This window comes from Amblyomma americanum, chromosome 10 (assembly GCF_052857255.1).
Source record: "Amblyomma americanum isolate KBUSLIRL-KWMA chromosome 10, ASM5285725v1, whole genome shotgun sequence".
Classification (NCBI taxonomy): Eukaryota; Metazoa; Arthropoda; class Arachnida; order Ixodida; family Ixodidae; genus Amblyomma; species Amblyomma americanum.
The window spans coordinates 8,762,787-8,774,327 of NC_135506.1; the positions used below are offsets into that span (position 1 = coordinate 8,762,787).

General features: G+C 48.8%; 1 protein-coding gene across 4 annotated transcripts in view; it reads left to right on the top strand.

The window, feature by feature from the left end:
- Positions 1-11,541, top strand: part of LKRSDH (lysine ketoglutarate reductase/saccharopine dehydrogenase) — a 63,052-nt gene that overhangs the window by 9,554 nt on the left and 41,957 nt on the right. For 2 of the 4 annotated variants that reach the window (XM_077639318.1, XM_077639321.1), the window contains exon 1: positions 11,118-11,334. The exons of the other annotated variants lie outside the window; for them this stretch is intronic. The gene's annotated coding sequence lies outside the window, so the exon portion shown is untranslated. Of the gene's footprint in view, positions 1-11,117; positions 11,335-11,541 lie in introns of those variants that run through there. 4 annotated transcript variants of the gene reach the window in all.

The window sequence follows — 11,541 nt, forward strand, 5'->3', positions numbered from 1 at the left end:
AACTAACTAGACAAGTAAGAAGTTCACTTCTTTGCTCGATGTCCGGGTCTCTTGGGATCGAGGAACAACCTCAAGTTCGTATTTTACTCAGCGGCTTCGACCACGGCAAAATTAGCTCTCGCCACAGGCTCGGCACCCGCCTCGCAGGTGCCAGCCATTAATTGTTCCTTCACTAGTTCCGCATAGCTGACAGCCCTCCGCAGCCGCACACGTGTACATGCTTGGCAATCAATTACGCCCGACGCGAGAGTCAGAGGCGCGCCGCCGCCAGACGTGCCACCCAGGACTGCAGTGTAATATACGTGCGATCGCTGGAATGCGAGGTGAACATTTTCCACGCCAACATGAGGACGACATCCGGCGCAGGATTCGACGAACGCCAGCAGCTTTCTGGTCTGTTCCCACCACATGCGTGCGACTAACCTCGCCACCAACAGCCTCAGTAGAACGTGTGTCGTTCTAGCAGCCGTAGAGGTCCTGCACCTCCACATGAACGTGTCGGCGGACTATATATCGATGGCAATTAGGGATGCGTGCACATTAATAATTCGTTAATTTGATTAATTTAATGGGCTGATTAGGTGGGCTGATACACGTGCATGACCTACGAAGAAAGAACAAAGGTGTACACTTTCATAGCGGATAAACCTTCTTTTTAAGCAAAGGATACTGTTAATGTATGAATGAATGAATACCTCTTTGAACTATTCGGGGGAGCATAACGAATAAGGCAACGGCAACCCTGAGGTGTTTGCAAGCTGGAGTATACCTATTATATATACACACTCTCGCACGTAGCTTGATCAGGCGCCTAAAGCACGACGTGTCTACGACTGCGCTTCTCAAGGACAGCCATAACGGTGCCTTTATTTTCCCGCCTTTCTTAAGTCTAATGACTTTGCAGGCTGCCAGCGAATTAAGCTGATTACCGCACTTAACCTCCGATATCCCGCCGCCGCACAAGGCGAGGTACCTGAACACGCAGCGTCGACGTGGCCGAGCTGGTTTAGGCCTAGGCCCTTGAAAGCAATGAACTGGCACTGGCGGGAGGCTCGAAACACGTGGTCTGATTGGCAGAAATCGACGACGTCGCGGACGCGTATACAAGATCTGTCTAGTACACAGTTATTAACGCAATAGTGTTAAGGCTCCTGTTCTGCATAAAATCCGGTAGCCGCCTACCACTCATGTCACGTCACCTTGTCACGCCATCAAAAGCTGCCGACCGGTTTATGGGCAGTTAATATGGACGACTCGAATTATGGACAGTTTTTGTGGCCAACAAATTCTTTCAATGTATTTACGCCTCGTTAATATGGAAACTCGCTGTCCGGACAACGGACAGGGTGAAAATATGCTAAACCTATTGTGACCCATGTATTTTTGTCCCTTTAATATGGTCCGCGGTGTGAACAAACCCCAAGTGCCTCTGCCAGATGTTCCGGCCATTTATTTATTTTTTCTTAGCGCAGAACAACATTGAAACACATGAAGTAGTGTGGGCAAAATAAAAAGAAACAAATATATTGCGCAGCCCGCACCGCTGCGAAAGTGCATGTGTCGTAGTAATGGCCTTTTTTGTGTGTGTGCGTGGTATCATTCTTTACAGCGGCAAGGTGCCCGGTCGACGCACCTTACCATTTGCCGCATTGCATGAATGGCGGGGAAAAATATTTCATGAACGACCTGAACTGCGGGAGGAGAGTGTACGGCTACGCCAAAGCCTTCCTTTCAAACAGAACGCCAACGATTGGCCTGGGAGAGTTTCGATCAGAGAAGTTCCTTACTCCAAACAAAGGGACGCCTCAAGGGTCGGTTATCTCCCCCACGATTTTCAACATAGCCATGATTCGCTTGGCAAAACAGTTAAAAGAAATCGACGGCATACACCATGCCATGTATGCCGACGACATCACCATCTGGGTCAACACAGGCTCGCTCAGAGAGAAAGAAGAGAAGTTAGAAGAGGCAGCCACGTGCGTAGAGTACTACGTCAGAGCAAGAGGGCTAGCGTGCTCCACTGAGAAGAGCTCCTGAGAGTTTGGAGAGGAAAGCAAAACCGCACAGTCCCCACCAGCGACGAGTTAAAGCTCAACGTCTACCTCGAGGGGAAGCCGATACTGGAAAAGACGCTCATCAGAATCCTGGGGATGTGGATACAGTCAGACCAACGCTGCACCCACACCCTCGCCCTACTCAAGGCATCCACCCTACAAGTGGCCCGCATGATCACGCGCATCTCACACAGACGCCACGGCATGCGAGAGGACACACTCAGGCTGGTCAGAAGCCTGGTGGTCAGCCGAGTGGCATACGGCCTCCCCTACTACAATCCCGTCAAGAGTGAGGTACAACAGGCGGACGCGATTCTACGCAAAGCCTACAAAACCGCACTCCACCTTCCCCACAACACCTCAACTGAAAAGCTCCTAGCCTTAGGACTACAGAACACCTTCGAGGAATTGAGAGAGGCGCAACTAGCCTCCCAACTGCGCAGACTACAGCAGACTCCATCTGGCAGGGGGCTCCTGAAGAAACTAGGCTGCGCCGATCAACTTCAAGAGATACAGAGGATCGAAACAATTCCGGGCGAGTATCGCAACACACTAAATATAGCACCCATACCCAGGAACATGGATCGAAACCTACACGAAGCACGTAGAGAGGCTAGGGCTGAATACCTACAAAAGACACTAGCACCACAAGAAACGACGGTATACGTGTACGCAGCCACATGCGCCAGAGCAGTGGGGCAGAGCAACAGCAACGCGGTAGCAACGGTGATTGCTTCGAATCTACGCGAGATCACCAGCGAATCAGCGTTCGTCCTTGATAGTCGAGGCTTAGGAAACGGCCGTCGCTCTAGCGGCAGCGGAGGGCTATCGGTCTAAACGGTCTCTGACAATCCGTACAGACTCACAAACGGCGTGCCGCAACTACCTACGCGGCAGTATAGGACACGGAGCGCTCCGCATACTCCGCCCCGGAGACCACATAACACAACGACAACCAAACGAAGAACCAGTTAGGCATACAATAGTATGGACGCCGGGACACACGGGAGTGGCAGGGAACCAAGAGGCGGACAGGATAGCTCGAGGGTACACTTATTACCGAGCATCCAGCGTAGGCGACCTCGAGGGGACCGAACCTGTACCCCAAGACTATTCGGCGATACTAAATTACTACTAGGGCTGCAGAAAGCGGTATCCACCACCGCACAACTCCCTTAGCAGAGAGGACTCTGTCGCGTGGAGGCAGCTACAAACGGGCTCGTACCCGAACCTAAACGTACTCAGCAAAATGTATCCCACACAATACAATGACAAATGCCCCTGGTGCCACGAAACACCCACGCTGTACCACATAATGTGGACATGCCAGAAGATGTGGTACCCGTTATATCAAACCCGAGTGCGGAGCAATGGGAGGGAGTGCTCTCCAGCGATCGCCGGGTCGACCAAGAAGGTCTGATTCGGCGAGCACAACTGGCAGCAGCATCCAGTGGAGCTCTGGACTAAGGGCAACCGACCGTTCTGCAAGAAGACGGACGAAGCCATCTGAAGACAGCAGAAGACCAGCGCATCTAGAGCTCAATAAAGTTTTTCACCCATTCACTCTGTACGCTACGTTGAAATCAACATTCCGCAGCTGTCAGCCGAGTGAGCAGAGTTCTTGTGATGTGAACAGTCGCAGTAAAACATATTTCATCGCACCAAGAGACACCATAACGCGTCCTATTTATCGCTAGGCGCTCCAAACAGGTTAAAACCTGCCGCATGATTTTAAAGATAATGAAGGCCCGAAAAATCACCTTTAGCTTCCATTATTGCCCGTTTTTCATTTCACTGTCTGCCAATACGCGGAGGAGTCAGTAATAATGAATTGCGTATATTAGAACATATTTTTCCTTCATGATTCGTTATTAGGGACGACTCGCTTTATGGGCTATTTTGCTCGGGAACTAAATTGTTCATATTAAAGAGGCATGACTGTACATTCATTATTTCGTTATTAACAGTTTCATTATAACGAGGTTATAACCTCGTTATACCGAAGTTTAACTAGCCCTGCGATCGCTTCGTTATAGCCCGTGTTGACAGAGCTTAAAAGGGACATTGTCATTCATTCGTTATAACCATTATTTCGTTATGACGAGGTTCGACTGCATCACACAGGCGGCGTCCACCCTTACTGATCTTCGATCGGTCCTTCGACCGAAACGTGGAGTTTTGCAGTCTATATACTGTCTATTGACTTCTGTTATAAAGTATATAGTCTTTCTATAGACAAACCCCATAGAACAGCCTATAGGCAATACAAATCCAATAGACAGTCTATAGACAATCTATAGGTTTATAGCCATACACTTTTAGCAGACTTTTGTCTATAGACGGTCTATAGACTATGAATAGACAAAAGAAATATCTATAGGCAGGCAATAGAGCTATAGAGCTATATTTTAGAGAACCGAGGTACTGTACCGTCACCGCGATCAGCGTACCAGAGAGATTATGGAAGCGTTTTTCATGAAGAAAAAAATAAGCGCGTGCATGAGCCAACCCTCTATCACATTATATGATGCGGAGATACGGTTCTTGGACAACACCTGATGTGCCATGGGTCATAGAAAAGGGCGCCCCGCGCAATCTTTCGCGTTTTTGAGTTTGTTCCTTGTGTTGATTGCCTCATGTGATTTCTGACTTCGCTGTTTTTTCGGTCGCTCTTATATACGTGTTTTCCTCCTGCATAATATTTCAGTTGCGAGACAGCGCTTGTGTTGTGCTCCTCTTCTTCGTCCGTCGTCTCTGTTCGCGCTGTATTCTTCTTTTAAAAGAAGCTTATAAGCTCATAAGAAGTCTACAGATTGTCTATAGACCATTTCTGAAAAGGCAGACCCGTACACCCAACGTCCAGTCGCAGTTGTAAACAAACGGAACACGATACGCTTTTGCTCTGACCTCGTCAAGTGCAAAAAAGGAGGAGAAGAGAGGTGCACACCCGAGCAACGGGCGAATGTGTGTCACGGCGAAGCGGCTACATAATCGCCGCAAGGCCGCACACTTTCACCGCGCTGGGCCAGCGGCGCCTTCTTTTATGGCCGCTGGCAGCTGCTGTAGTGACAAACGAGGCGGAGGGTGTGAGCCAGGAATTCCAGCACGTGCTCGCGTCGCGGAACATAAACACGGCCAGAAAGGCGCGCGTAATCGGTCGGCTGTGTTTACGCTCGGCGCCATCGCGGAGCGGTGAGTGAAGACGCAACGACCTACGCTACGTCATTCGGGAGATCGGCGCGTAAGAGTGTATACAGGATGTTTCACCGAGGACTTACTGTAATTTTTAAACGTAGGCGTTTTTAAAAATAGGTTTTTAAAAACAGGCACCCCATCCGATCACCAGATACTCGAATCCGGATCCATGGGCCCCAATACCGGGCCTTGTTGGCATTTATAGCCGCCACCGGACTGCACATGTGCCTATAACCAACTTATGCTGAAGGCCACATTCGCTCAATAAAAAAATAAAAAAATCAGGAGGCACTTTGTTTACCTAAAGTGAGGTGAGGCGAAAGCCTTTAGCGCGGTGTTTCTGCTTTTGTCACTGATGTGTGGTTAAGATGTTGATTAAGTACGCAATTGTTTGTGAATCTTAAATGCTGGAGATACTGGTGGGCGTTTGGGAGGCATCCGTCTGATTCGATGCCTTTCCGCAAACACTCTCCAGAGTCCTAGACAAGGAGAACTACATATACGTTCGCAGGAAGTAGCGTAGGTATTAGTGCGCTCGGCTGCGGAACGGTAGGGTGATGGTTCGAATCCCACCGTGCCCAAAGATTTTTTTCTGATAGAGTTGCTGGATGTAACGGACACCGGACAGATCCATGGCCGCGAGTATGAGCCATTAAAGGCTTTCGTTAGTTGCTGGATGTAACGGACGCCGGACAGATCCATGGCCGCGAGTATGAGCCATTAAAGGTTTCGCCTTAAAAAAAAAAAAAAGAAAGCCCCAGAAGACCGCTTTTTGGTCATAGCATTGTCAGCGGTGTAGTACATCAGAATACAGCTAAGATGTGCTAACCGGTTTGGTTTAGTTTGGTTTAAGGGGGTTTAACGTCCCAAAGCGATCAGGCTATGAGAGACGCCGTAGTTGAGGGCTCCGAAAATTTCGACCACCGGGGGTTCTTTAACGTGCACTGACATCGCACAGCACACGGGCCTATAGAATTTCGCCTCCATCGAAATTCGACCGCCGCGGCCGAGATAGAACCCGTGTCTTTCGGGTCAGCAGCCGAGTGCCGTAACCAGTGAGCCACTGCGGCGGCTGACGTGCTAACTAGCAGGCTGGTTAACTAATATTGAATTTTTATTTTTAACAATTACAGTTAGGATCGTTAATTATTGAGAGGCGTGTAGCCCAGAGTGATATCCACAGAACCTTTTAGAATTTCGAAAACGCGGTTACCCTCGGTGCTGTGGTAAAAAAATTTTGGCTATTTCGACGAGTTAGCTTCACTGGAGAGGCTGCTTTGCCTGCAAGCTTCTCGAAAGCGCATGTATTCTGGCTCAATGTGGCCAAAATTTGCTGGGCCACAGAGCCGAGGGTAACTGCGTTTCTGAGATTCTAAGAGCTGATATAGGTATTACTTACGGTGCGCAGCACGCCTCTAAATAATTAAGCCTCCTAACGGTAATAGTTTAAAAAGTTAACTACTAAATATTAGTTAACCAACCTGGTAATTAGAATGTCTTAGCTGTACTCTTATGGACTACACCGATGACGATGGTATGCAGAAAAAGCGCTCTTCTAATTTAAAAAAAAAGCCTATTTTTAAAAGGTACAGAAAATCTCAGGAGAAACACACTGTATAGTTGGTGTTTTCACAGCCTAGGGAGTTTATAAATGTGTGTTTTCACTTTGCATATCACACTTTCTGACAAATAGATTTTGTATTTGCATATTACATTCCCGTGTGTGTGATAATGATTATTTGCTGTTGTCGATTTATTATGTTTATTAATGAGATGGCATAAGAAGCTCCATGGGACCAAAATGCGTCGTCGGTCATGAGAGAAGTGACGTCACTAGACAGCAGCATTCCCATTGGCTGGAGGAAAGCGATATCTCTTCCGGTAAGGGCATCAACAGCCGCTAATGCTAGCGCATTGCCAACATATAATGAAATGAGGTGTCCCTGCGAATTTTTAGTTTTTTTTTTCCATTTACTAATCACATTTACTGTGATTTTAATTTCTCACTGTTTATCGTTTATTGTTCCTTTATTATTAGCATTACTGGCACGGTGCATTGTGTGCGGTGTCTTGTGCGGTTTGCGTTGCGTGTAGTAATTAAGTTCAAATGCGCAGTATGTTGCCTATTCTTGTGTAGGTCCTCTTCTCCTATAAACGAAAAAGTCCTAGTAGTCGAGGCCAATATCCGGCACCAACGTCTCCTAACAGGTTCATGTAAATAAAAAAAATAAGGGGATTATTAGGATTCATCGTCGAAAAAAAAATTATTGCTCCAAGGCACAGGGAAGTCGACCATCCCTTCCTTCCGGATGCTTTCCCTCTTTTAAATTCGTCAATGTTTATCATTCCAGTCACGGCGGCCAATCATATAGAGGGAAGCCTAAGCATCTGCCAATTATTGCCAATCACGAAGCGTTTCCACGTGCGAACAACTTCGCGAGTCCTTCCTTTCAATGGTTGATACAGGCTGCGGCTTGCACATGGCTGCACTCTTTTGGAAAGTCGGAGTACGGGATGGAGCCGAGTGCACTGCCTTTATTGCAGTGCCTTTTATTTGGTTTCGCGAGTGAATGCGTTTGTCTGTGGCAGAGAGGGAGAAAGAGAGAGAGAGAAAAGAAGAAGGAACGTCAATAGCGTGGCGCGAACGAAAAACAGCAGCACATGGATTGTTAAGATAGCACGCTTGATGGGCGTTGAGGGGCTAGGCAGAGTTCCTCGGAGATCCGTTGGTCAAGGCTTTTCGGCTCAATTGGATACCAGCCAGCGTTTCGAGGTGACGTTGCTTAACGGTTCTTCCGTGGTTTCTGAATAAGGACTTGGTCGGTGTTATTTGGTGATGTCTTTTCCTCGATTATATACTCCGTTTTATATCATTCGCCGGCGGTGTTGAGGGCGTGGAATGGCCTTAGCCATTTACGAAGGACGAAAATAATAATAAAAAAACTAGGCGAGAATCGCAACAGAAACTTTTCATTATATATTTCAGCCCTGGATATGCTGCTTGGTAGACCTTGCATTGCCGCCGCGGTGGCTCAGTGGTTATGGCGCTGGGCTGCTGACCCGAAAGACGCGGGTAAGACCCCGACCGCGGGGGGGGGGGGGGGGGGGGGGGGGGGGGGGTCAAATTTCGATGGGGGCGAAATTCTAGAGGTCCATGTACTGTGTGATGTCAGTGCACGTTAAAGGACCCCAGGTGGTCGAAATTTCCGGAGTCCTTGAAGTACTACTTGAAGTACTACTTCAGTACGGCGTCCCGCATAGCCTGAGTCGCTTTGGGACGATAAAACCCCATAGAACAATACAAAAAATAGACCCTGCAACATTGTATGTCGTATAATAACGCGGCTTTGAGCAATCCTTAGCTATTTTTTCTTAAATGGATCACGCCCGAAGACGGCAGGCTGGAATTTAATTGCGTTTAGGTGCCGCGTCTTGCTTTGTTTTTTTTTTTCAGAAATTAATGGTCACATGATAGGTGGTTTAGAATAGCGAGACAAAAACCCTGTTTGCTCGGCGTTATGCAATAGGCTGTCGGCTGAACTTATTTGAAACATTTATTTTACGGGTGAAGAGCAAAGAGCTATTCTGTCACTTTTCCATTGAATGAGAACCGTAGCTGCTAAGTCTATTTCACAGTTGATTGCTGTGAACGCAGTCAGTTTTATAAGTGAAGTGTCGCGCTCCGATTACCTTCCACGAATGATTATAGTTGCTTGAATGCCGTGCCAACTTCTGTTGAAGAAGGGAAGTATGCTTACCATCATGAAGGCCGAGAAGACCCCCAGACACGGTAACCAATCTATGCCTGGTCCTGAACGCCTGTCAGGTGAACATTATCATATGATATGCTCACAAAGGCGAATGCGCAGAGCCTGAAACGACACAAGCAACATCGCAATTACATAGCCACAACACTGGTACATTCCGAATTTTGATCGGCACACAAGGCGCTTTAAAAAAAAAAGTGCAGCACTAACCTCACCCACCGACTGCAGTGCACACACAGGAGGTCACTGCCAGGAAAGATCTTCGTATAAAGTTTAGGCATTATATATCGAAAAGACAGACGCTGCGAAGTATTGATTAACGCGATATCGTGAAACAGAAAGACAATTCTCATCGGGCTGCTGAAAACGGCAATGCAGCGAACAAGGCTAAAACAATGAAAACCTGATAACATCCATTCATGGTACGCTACTTTGTGTATCATGACGGTGCTGACAAAAGTATTGATCATAAATGCTACCAAAACGAAAGAGACAGTTACCTTAAACTTTCTGGCAGGAGTAACACGATACCATCGCCAGGAGCGAGTGTTTAAAGGATCAGAAGAAGGACGTAAAACTGGCGAGACGTTTTGGCGTGCGCAAGCTCTGTGTACCTGAAGCCCACAGCATTTAGGCACCGAGCGAAAGCTTGGTTAACACGCCCATACACCACGCATTATCACTTGCATGCGGCAACGATGCAATATCCTTTTTCTATTTGTGTGGTCCCCGGTGCAGACAGTTCAATCTTTGACAAGGAAATATCATGTATGTGCATTTGATAACTCGTCAGGAAGCTTGCGGCTGGAGCGGCAACTGCCGAGTCTACGAGCTGCTTCTAACTGGTGCAAGCCGTTGAATGGCCGGTGTCTAAGAAAATAAAGTGGCTTCCAGTTGTGTTTGCCTGAACCTCCATTGTAGAAGGCGCACATGGCCGATGCTTGGGACCTTCATTTGGCTTCAAAGTGGCAGGTAGCCGTGGCTGGTGTACTGCACTCAGACGAGAGAAATGTAGCGAGTTATTTCGAAAGAAACATGCCGATAAGCCCACGCCTCGCAAATGTCGGAGGAACTGACTTACCAAGCTTCCATTTGTTGCACCAGGCGGCTAGCCCCAACAAGTCATTTTGCGCCCAGCCCTTTGGGCGGAGCGCAGAGTAAGGCGTGTGTGAACGCGCAGTTTGGTTTCCCGGTGGCGCAGTGCAACTACTTATCATAGTTCTTCAACTTAATCTAACCACAAGGTCATGAACTTGGTTACATAGTGCGGCAGGTATATCGGGTGCATTGCACAGCCCACAACTGTCCAAAAACGTGACATCATCGCTTGGTCCCAGCGCCGACGGAAGTATATGACATTAGCTTCAGCACGCAGCGTGGTACCGAAGATAACGGCAGAAGAGAAAACATTCCAGGTTATTTACAACAACAGCCACACGGAAAACCTTCCGAGATATACTTTGTGACACTGGGCACCAGGAGCAGGAAATCACCACAGCCTACGTGAGCATCGGCCCTACAACGCTCCCAGCCAGGCCGGTGCGTGCCAGACAGGGGCCCAGACAATGCCCTCACAAAAAACGCAGGAGTCGGGGGCGTCGTCTTACAGGGAAGTGGGGTGATGTGAGAGAGAAGGTTAGAGGAAGCATTAGGTGCGGCGGATATTACGTCTACGAAATTCACGGTCGGAGAGGCGGAACAAGATATACGCAGACGGAGACCATGGGGTAGCGGTGGGAGGCGGGTGGATGGGAGGGTGCGTATCAAACGAAAGTGCAGCGCACTTCTCTGATCCGCAAAGCGGCCGAAGACGTAACAGTGAGGAAAAGCGCGTTCATTTTTTGCTCCCTCCCGAAGCCCGCGGACAAGTCAGGCTGGGGGCCGAGGAAAGAGAGCCTACCCTCGCCACACCTTTCTGGCGATGCAAGCACTCTCCTCCTTTCGTTGTTCTCCTCTCCTCTCTACCCACCTCCTCGCTTCGCAGCCGTGCAGCTGCATCGCTCTCTCTCTCTCGGCGAACACTTGTAGCTCGCTCAAAAGAAGCAAAAACGAAACGCGTAAGGGCAACCATACAAAGAGAAAGCGAGTAGGGAAAAAAAATGAATCCAGCGCCGCCGGCAGAAGCCGTCGCGGCGAGCCGGTACGCAGCCACGCATCCGCGCCACTAGGGAACGGAACACGCACGCACTCACGCAGGTTGCTCGCTCTTTCGAGAGCTGCTGCCTTCCACGCCAGCGACACGACGACGAGCCGACGAGGGACCCGATCGTACGACACCCCACCGTGGCGCCGGCAGTGTAACCTTCACCGAGACGACGGTGCGTTCGCGCCGCTCGCGCCTCTGTTTGGCCGCGGCCTTCGCTGACGCGTATTCTTCTTACACGACTTCATTTGCGTGTCTGTTAGTACTGTGAGCCTCTCAGCGCGCGTTTTATCGTTTCCGGACTCTTTGATCGTGGCCTCCAAGCGCGCTACTCGTCTGTGAATAATGAAAAGAGAAAATGTGCGTGGTGTGTTTGCCCTTG